An 8,566-nucleotide genomic window follows, 5' to 3' on the forward strand; every position below is an offset into this window, starting at 1 on the left:
AATTTTTTTTTTATTTTAATATTTTCTTTTAGAGATAGAGTCTGGCTGTTTCACTCACGCTCCAGTGCAGTGGCAGGAGCATAGCTCGCTGCAACCTCAAATTCCTATGCTTAAGCAATCCTCCTGCCTCAGCCTCTTGAGTTGTTGAGGCACCTGTCATCACAACCAGCTGATTTCTTTTTTTATTATTACATTTTGTAGAGATGGGGTCTTGCTTTGTTGCCCAGGCTGGTCCTGAACTACTGGTTTCAAGTGATCCTCCCACCTCGGCCTCCCAAAGTGCTGGGATTACAGGCTTGAGCCACCACACCCGGCCTTGTCTGTTTTTTATAACCAAGCCATGGGTAACAAAAAGTCAGAAGAAAGTGTTGCCACCTCTGATGGCAAATCCCAAAAGGGGAGCTCAGATTTGTTTTGAGTGATGGTGGCATGGAACTAGAGACCTAGAAGAAGATTCAAGATCACAGGCCACCCCTTCTAGTTTACAGATAAAGAAACTGAGTCCCAGCCGGGGGTGGTGGCTCACACCTGTAATCCCAGCACTTTGAGAGGCAGAGATGGGCAGATCACCTGAGGTCAGGAGTTTGAAACCAGACTGGCCAACATGGTGAAACCCCATCTCTACTTAAAATACAAAAATTAGCCGAGCATGGTGGCTGGCACCTGTAATCCCAGCTACTTGGGAGGCTGAGGCAGGAGAATCGCTTGAATCTGGGAGGCAGAGGTTGCAATGGGCCAAGATTGCACCATTGCACTCCAGCCTGGACAACAGCGAGACTCTATCTCAAAAAAAAAAAAAAAAAAAAAAAGAGAGAAAGAAGAAACTGAGTCCCAGAGAGGAGACTGGCAGAGATGAGAGCCCTGTGCCATCCCCAACCCCACCAGCTGCCACTTCTCCCAGCCTCCATTTAGTTATTTGTTTGTTTGTTTGTTTATTCAATAAACTTTTTTTTTTAGATGGAGTCTTGCTCTGTCACCTAGGCTGGAGTGCAGTGCCTCGATGTCTGCTGACTGCAACCTCCACCTCCCAGGTTCAAGTAATTCTCCCGCCTCAGCCTCCTGAGTAGCTGGGATTACAGGCATGAGCCACCACACCCAGCTACTTTTTGTATTTTTAGTAGAGACGGAGTTTCGCCATGTTGGCCAGGCTGGTCTCGAACTCCTGACCTCACGTGATTCACCGGTCTCAGCCTCCCAAAGTGCTGGGATTACAGGCATGAGCCACTGCACCCGGCCTATTCAATAAACATGTATTCAGTCTGTACCTACTGTTCTAGGGACTGTGGACAGAGCACTGAGCAAGATAGGAAAAAACCAGCATGCACTCTGGGTGAGTGTCAGCAGAGCCAGTCTCAGGGGGCATGAGCCATGCAATTACACACTCGGTTTCAGGCTGTACGGTGGCCATTTTGAAATCCTTAATAATTTTTCAACAAGAGCCCTCAAGTTTCATTTTGGAACGGGCCCTGCAAATTATGTAGCCGGTCCTGTGTGTCAGGCCAAACTAGCAGATAAGGAAATGAGGCACAGAGAGGGAAATAACTCCACCAAGGTTCACACAGGATGCAAGCCACACAGCTGGGACTGAAACCCAGGTTAGACTGGGTGCAGTGGCTCATGCCTGTAATCCCAGTACTTTGGGAGGCCAAGGTGGATGGATCATCTAAAGTCAGGATTCAAGACCAGCCTGACCAACATGGTAAAACTCCATCTCTACTAAAAATACAAAAATTAGCTGGGTGTGTGTCTCACGCCTGTAATCCCAGCACTTTGGGAGGCCGAGGCGGGTGGATCACGAGGTCAGGAGATTGAGACCATCCTGGCTAACACGGTGAAACCCTGTCTCTACTAAAAATACAAAAAATTAGCCGGGCGAGGTGGCAGGCACCTGTAGTCCAAGCTCCAAGCTACTTGGGAGGCTGAGGCAGGAGAATCGCTTGAACCTGGAAGGCAGAGGTTGCAGTAAGCCGAGATCGTGCTGCTGCACTCCAGCCTGGGCAACAGAGTGAGACTCCAAAAAAAAAAAAAAAGAAAGAGAGAGAGAAAGAAAGAGAAAGAAGAGATGAAAGAAAGAAAGAAAGAAAGAGAAAGAAAAGAAAGAAAGAAAGAAAGAAAGAAAGAAAGAAAGAAAGAAAGAGGAGGGGAGGGAGAGGGGAAGGGAAAGGGAGGGGGAGGGGAAGGGGGAGGGGAGGGAGAGGGGAAGGGAAAGGGAGGGGGACGGGAAGGGGGAGGGGAGGGAGAGGGGAAGGGGGAGGGGAGGGCGAGGGGAAGGGGAGGGGAAGGAGAGGGGAAGGGGAGGGGAAGGAGAGGAGAAGGGGAGGGGAAGGAGAGGAGAAGGGGAGGGGAAGGAGAGGGGAAGGGGAGGGGAAGGAGAGGGGAAGGGGAGGGGAAGGAGAGGGGAAGGGGAGGGGAAGGGAAGGGGAAGGGAAGGCGAAGGGAAGGGGAAGGGAAGGGGAAGGGAAGGGACCCAGGCTAACAGACTCCAGATACCAGCAGCAGTCCTTGAGCCATGTTGCCTAATTGTCCCCAAGGAAAAAACTTCCCAGGTCTTCGGAGGCAGCAAAAGCTTTCCTGGCACAGAGCTAGAAAAGAAGATTCTCATGGTGTCCCATGTGGCAGGAACTACAGGAGCTGGGGTGGGTAATCCATTTAGGCCACTTGACAAACACCTATTTTTAGGTCAACTCTGAGAATAGAAAGATGAAAAAGGAGTGGCCTCTGCCATCCTGGAGCTAAGCAACTGGTATAAGGGAAGTGACAGCCCCCATGGAATCGGACCATTTCAACTTCATGCGATGAATGACAGGTCAGGGCTTCTGGGCATGACCATAGGAATGACCACAGCTTACATTGACCATGGGCCTAATTTGTGTGCTGTTTGCTTTTTTTTTTTTTGAGACAGAGTCTCACTCAAGTCATCAGGCTGGATGGAGTGCAGTGGTGCAATCTCGGCTCACTGCAACCTCCGCCTCCCAGGTTCAAGCGATTCTCCTGCCTCAGCCTCCCGAGTAGCTGGGATTACAGGCGCGCACCACCACGCCCAGCTAATTTTTGTATTTTTAGTAGAGACGGGGTTTCACCATGTTGGCCAGGATGGTCTCAATCTCTTGACCTCGTGATCCACCCACCTCACCCTCCCAAAGTGCTGAGATTACAGGCGTGAGCCACTGCGCCCGGCCATGCTGTGCGCTTTTTAGCATTTTCTTCAGTTTTTGTTGCAACCTATGAGTCAGGAACTCTTATTATGCTATTTTACCTAGGAGGAAAAGAGCATTCACAGAGATTAAACAGTGTGTTCAGGCCGGGTGTGGTCGTAATCACATCCATGACCGTAATCTCGGCACTTTGGGAGGCCAAAGCGGGAGGATTGCTTGAGTCCAGGAATTCAAGACCAGCCTGGGCAACTTAGTAAAACCTCCATCTCTTTTGTAAAAAAATAAATAATAAAATACTTTAGGAGGCCAAGGCAGGCAGATCACTTGAGGTCAGGAGTTCAAGATCAGCCTGGTCAACATGGTGAAACCCCGTCTCTACTATAAATACAAAAATTAGCTGGGTGTGGTGGCATGCACCTGTAGTCCCAGCTACTCAGGAGGCTGAGGCAGGAGAATTGCTTGAACCTGGGAGGCGGAGGTTGCAGTGAGCTGAGATCACGCCACTGCACTCCAGCCTGGGTGACAGAGCGAGACTCTGTCAAAAAATAATCATAAAATAAGATAAAAATATAAATAAAAAATAAACAACATGCCTAAAACCACGCAGCTAGAAGAAGGCAGTGTCAGAACTCAGCTATGTCTGACATCAGAGACCACGATTTTTTTTTTTTTTTTTGAAATGGAGTCTTGCTCTTGTCACCCAGGCTGGAGTGTAATGGGACGATCTCAGCTCACTGCAACCTCCGCCTCCCAGGTTCAAGCAATTCTCCTGCCTCAGCCTCCCAAGTAGCTGGGATTACAGGCGCCCGCCACCACACCTGGCTAATTTTTGTATTTTTAGTAGAGACAAGGTTTCACCATGTTGGCCAGGCTGGTCTCGAACTCCTGACCTCATGATCTGTCCACCTCAGCCTCCCAAAGTGCTGAGATTACAGGCATGAGCCACCACGCCCCCCGGCCTTTTTTTGTTTTTGTTTGTTTGTTTGTTTGTTGTGTTTTTTTTTTTCTTTTGAGGTGGAGTCTCCCTCTGTTGCCCAGGCTGGAGTGCAGTGGCGCGATCTCGGCTCACTGCAAGCTCCATCTCCTGGGTTCACGCCATTCTCCTGCCTCAGCCTCCAGAGTAGCTGGAACTACAGGCACCCGCCACCATGCCCAGCTAATTTTTTGTATTTTTTAGTAGAGACGGGGTTTCACCGTGTTAGCCAGGATGGTCTCGATCTCCTGGCCTTGTGATCTGCCCGCCTAGGCCTCCCAAAGTGCTGGGATTACAGGCGTGAGCTACAGCGCCCGGCCTTTTTTTTTTTTTTGAGACAGTCTCTGTCGCCCAGGCTGTAGTGTAGTGGTACAATCTCCACTCACTGCAACCTCCGCCACCTAGGTTCAAGTGATCAAGTGATTTTCCTGCCTCAGCCTCCCAAGTAGCTGGGATTACAAGCATACACCACCACATCCAGCTAATTTTTGTATTTTTAGTAGAGGGGTTTTGCCATATTGGCCAGTCTGGTCTTGAACTCCTGACTTCAAAGTGATCCACCAGCTTGGCCTCCCAAAGTGCTGAGATTACAGGCATGAGCCACCATACCTGGCCAGAGACCATGATCTTAACGAGCATATGGCCCTGCCCCAAAGAACTGTGGACATACAGATGAGAGGCAGGTACCCCACACTGCTGGGAAAAATCACAGAAAGCTTCCCGGAGGAGGTGATGACAGAGGTGAAATAAATATGGATCTGTCAGCCTGTACAAGGGTCAGAGGCCATGAGAGAGTATGGAAGAGGGAGAGAGATCTTTCACTGGAGGGTAAAGTACTAGGCTGGGAATGGTGGCAGATGGGACCAGAGATATAAGCAAAGACCACACCACAGTGAGCCTTGAATGCCAAGTACATCAGTTATGGGTCTTAGCTGCAAGCAACAGAATCCATTCTGGTCAGTCTACATAGCAAAGAAATGAATGAATGAATTTATTTATTTATTGAGACGAATTCTTGCTCTATCGCCCAGGCTGGAGTGCAGTGGCACGATCTTGGCTCACCGCAACCTCCGCCTCCAGGGTACAAGCCATTCTCCCGCCTCAGCCTCCCGAGTAGCTGAAATTACAGGCGTGTGCCACCATATCCAGCTAATTTTTGTATTTTTAGTAGAGATGGGGTTTCACCATATTGGCCAGGCTGGTCTCGAACTCCTGACCTCAAGTGATCCACCCGCCTTGGCCTCCCAAAGTGCTGGGATTACAGGTGTGAGCCACCTCACCTGGCCAGAAATTTATTTTTAATATGTCAAGTAAACTGACCAGGTGTGGTGGCTCACAACCGTCATCCCAGCTCTTTGGGAAGCCAAGGCAGGAGGATCACTTGAGGCCAGGAGTTTGAGACCAGCCTGGGCAACATAGCAAGACTCCATTTCTACCACACACACACACACACAAAATTAGCCAGCGTGAGGCTTGAATGCCAACTGCATCAGTTATGGGTCTTAGTTGCAATCAACAGAATCCATTCTGGTCAGTTTACATAGCAGAGGAATTTATTTTTAAAATATCAAGTAAACTTGCCAAGTGTGATGTCTCCTACCAGTAATCCCAGCACTTTGGGAGTCCGAGGCGGGCAGATCACCTGAGGTCGGATCACCTGCGGTCAGGAGTTCAAGACCAGCCTAGCCAACATGGTGAAACCCCGTCTGTATTAAAAATATGGGAGGCTGAGGAGGGAGGATCACTTGAGCCCAGGAGATTGAGGCTGCAGTGAGCTATGATCACACCACTACTCTCCAGCCTGAGTGACAGAGTGAGACTGTCTCAAAGAAAATTAATTATTTTTTTGTAAACTATCACAGCCAAGAAGAGCCCAAGAAGACATTACTACTAAATGTCACATGGTGTCACGGATGGGATCTTCGGACAGAAAAAGGAAATTGGGCCGGGCGCGGTGGCTCACGCCTATAATCCCATCACTTTGGGAGGCTGAGGTGGGTGGATCACCTGAGGTTGGGAGTTCAAGACCAGCCTGACCAACATGGAGAAAACCCCGTCTCTACTAAAAATACAAAATTGGCCAGGGTGGTGGCGCATGCCTGTAATCCCAGCTGCTCGGGAGGCTGAGGCAGGAGAATCACTTGAACCCAGGAGACGGAAGTTGCGGTGAGCCAAGATCGCGCCATTGCACTCCAGCCTGGGCAACAAGAGTGAAACTCCGTCTCAAAAAAAAAAAAAAAAGAAAGAAAAAAAAAAAGAAAAGAAAAAGGAAATTGGTAAAAATTAAGGAGATCTAACTAAAGTATGGACTTCAGTTAATTACAATGTATTAATTTCAGTTCATTAACGGTAACAAATATACTATACCAGTGCAAGATGTTAATAAAAGGGGGAAATGGTACAGGATATATGCGAATCCTACTGTCTTAACAATTTTTCTGTAAATTTAAAAACATTGTAAGATGAAGAGTCTATTTTTAGAGTACTGAGTAAATTGCATGGAACTAAACACACACACGCAATTACATGTAAAACTGGTAGAACCTGGATAAGTTCAGTGGATGGTATCAAAGGCAATTTCCTGGTTGTGAGATTGTACTACAGTTTTGCAAGCTGTTACCATTGGGGGAAATTGCATGAAGGGCACGAGGGCTCTCTGGGTATTAATGTCTTACAATTGCAAGTGAATCTACAATTATCTTAAGATAACAAGCCTAATTTTATTTATTTATTTTATAGAGACAGGCTTTCACTGTATTGGCCAAACTTGTCTCAAACTCCTGGCCTCGAGCGATCCTCCCACCTTGGCCTCCCAAAGTGCGGAGATTACAGACATGAGCTATATAGTACCCGGCCAAAAAGCTTAATTTTAAAACATTGAACAGAGAACAGGATCTTTTGGAAAGCTGAAGAAATAAAGTCTAGGCTTAAAGTTATAGGACCCTTACCCAGCACCATGGGGCAGAACTGTCCTGATAAGAAAATGAAGCTGTGGGCCAGGCACAGTGGCTGATGCCTGTAATCCCAGCACTTTGGGAGGCTGAGGTGGGTGGATCACTTAAGGTCAGGAGTTCGAGACCAGCCTAGCCAACATGGTGAACCCCCATCTCCGCTATACAAAAATAAGCCGGGTGTGGTGGTGGGCGCCTGTAGTCCCAGCTACTTGGGAGTCTAAGGCATGAAAATCACTTGAATCTAGGAGGCGGAGATTGCAGTGAGCTGAGATCACACCACTGAACTCCAGCCTGGGCAACAGAGCAAGACTCTGTCTCAAAAAAAAGAGAGAGAGGGAGGGAGGGAAGGAGAGAGGGAGGAAGGAAGGAAGGAAGGAAGGAAGGAAGGAAGGAAGGAAGGAAGGAAGGAAGAAAGAAAATGAAGCTGTGGCAGCTTCCACAGCCACACCTTCTCCAGGACTTCACCTTTCTAAATGTCAGGTTGTATTTTCCCAAAATGGCTACAAAAGTAACTTCATCCAACATGCTCTTCTGCAAAGTAACTTTGTCCTCCTCCATCAAGAAGCAGGGTCTATGACCCTGCCTTAGTCTGTTTTTGTTGCTAGAAAGGAATACCTGAGGCTGGGTGATTTATAAAGGAAAGAGGTGTATTTGGCTCGTGGTTCTGCAGGCTGTACAAGAAGCATGGTGCCAGCATCTGCTGCTAGTGAGGACCGCAGGAAGCTTCCTATCATAGTGGAAGATGAAGGGGGGCCGACAAGATCACGTGGTGAGCAACAGACATGCCAGGTTCTTTCAAAGATCCAGCTCTTTGAAAGAATGAGTGAATAGAGCAAGAATTCACTCATTACCACAGGGAGGGCACCAAGCCATTCATGAGGCATCTGCCCCCATGACCCAAACACCTCCCACTTGGCCTCATCTCCAATACTGGGGATCACATTTCAACACGAGATTTAGAGGGGACAAATATTCAGACTATATCAGCCCCCTCCCCTAACTCAAGCTGGGGTTGTACCTGTTTCAACCCAGAGAATACCATGCAGGTGACATCCCTATGATTTCTTTTTTTGTGTGTTGTTTTGAGATGGAGTCTTGCTCCTTGCCCAGGCTGGAGTGCAGGGGCGCAACCTCGGCTCACTGCAACCTCTGCCTCCTGGGTTCAAGCAATTCTCATGCTTCAGCTCCCGAGTAGCTGAGACTGTAGACATGCACCACCACGCCTGGCTAATTTTTGTATTTTCAGTAGAGACAGAGTTTCACCATCTTGACCAGGCTGGTGTCAAACTCCTGGCCTCAAGTGATCTGCCCACCTCAGCCTCGCAAAGTGCTGGGATTATAGGCACGCACCACCACACCCAGCTAATTTTTGTATTTTTAGTAGAGACGGAGTTTCACCATGTTGGCCAGGCTGGTGTCAAACTCCTGGTCTCAAATGATCCACCCACCTCAGCCTCTCAAAGTGCTGGGATTACAGGCTTGAG

Source organism: Pan troglodytes, chromosome 6 (assembly GCF_028858775.2).
Source record: "Pan troglodytes isolate AG18354 chromosome 6, NHGRI_mPanTro3-v2.0_pri, whole genome shotgun sequence".
Taxonomy (NCBI): domain Eukaryota; kingdom Metazoa; phylum Chordata; class Mammalia; order Primates; family Hominidae; genus Pan; species Pan troglodytes.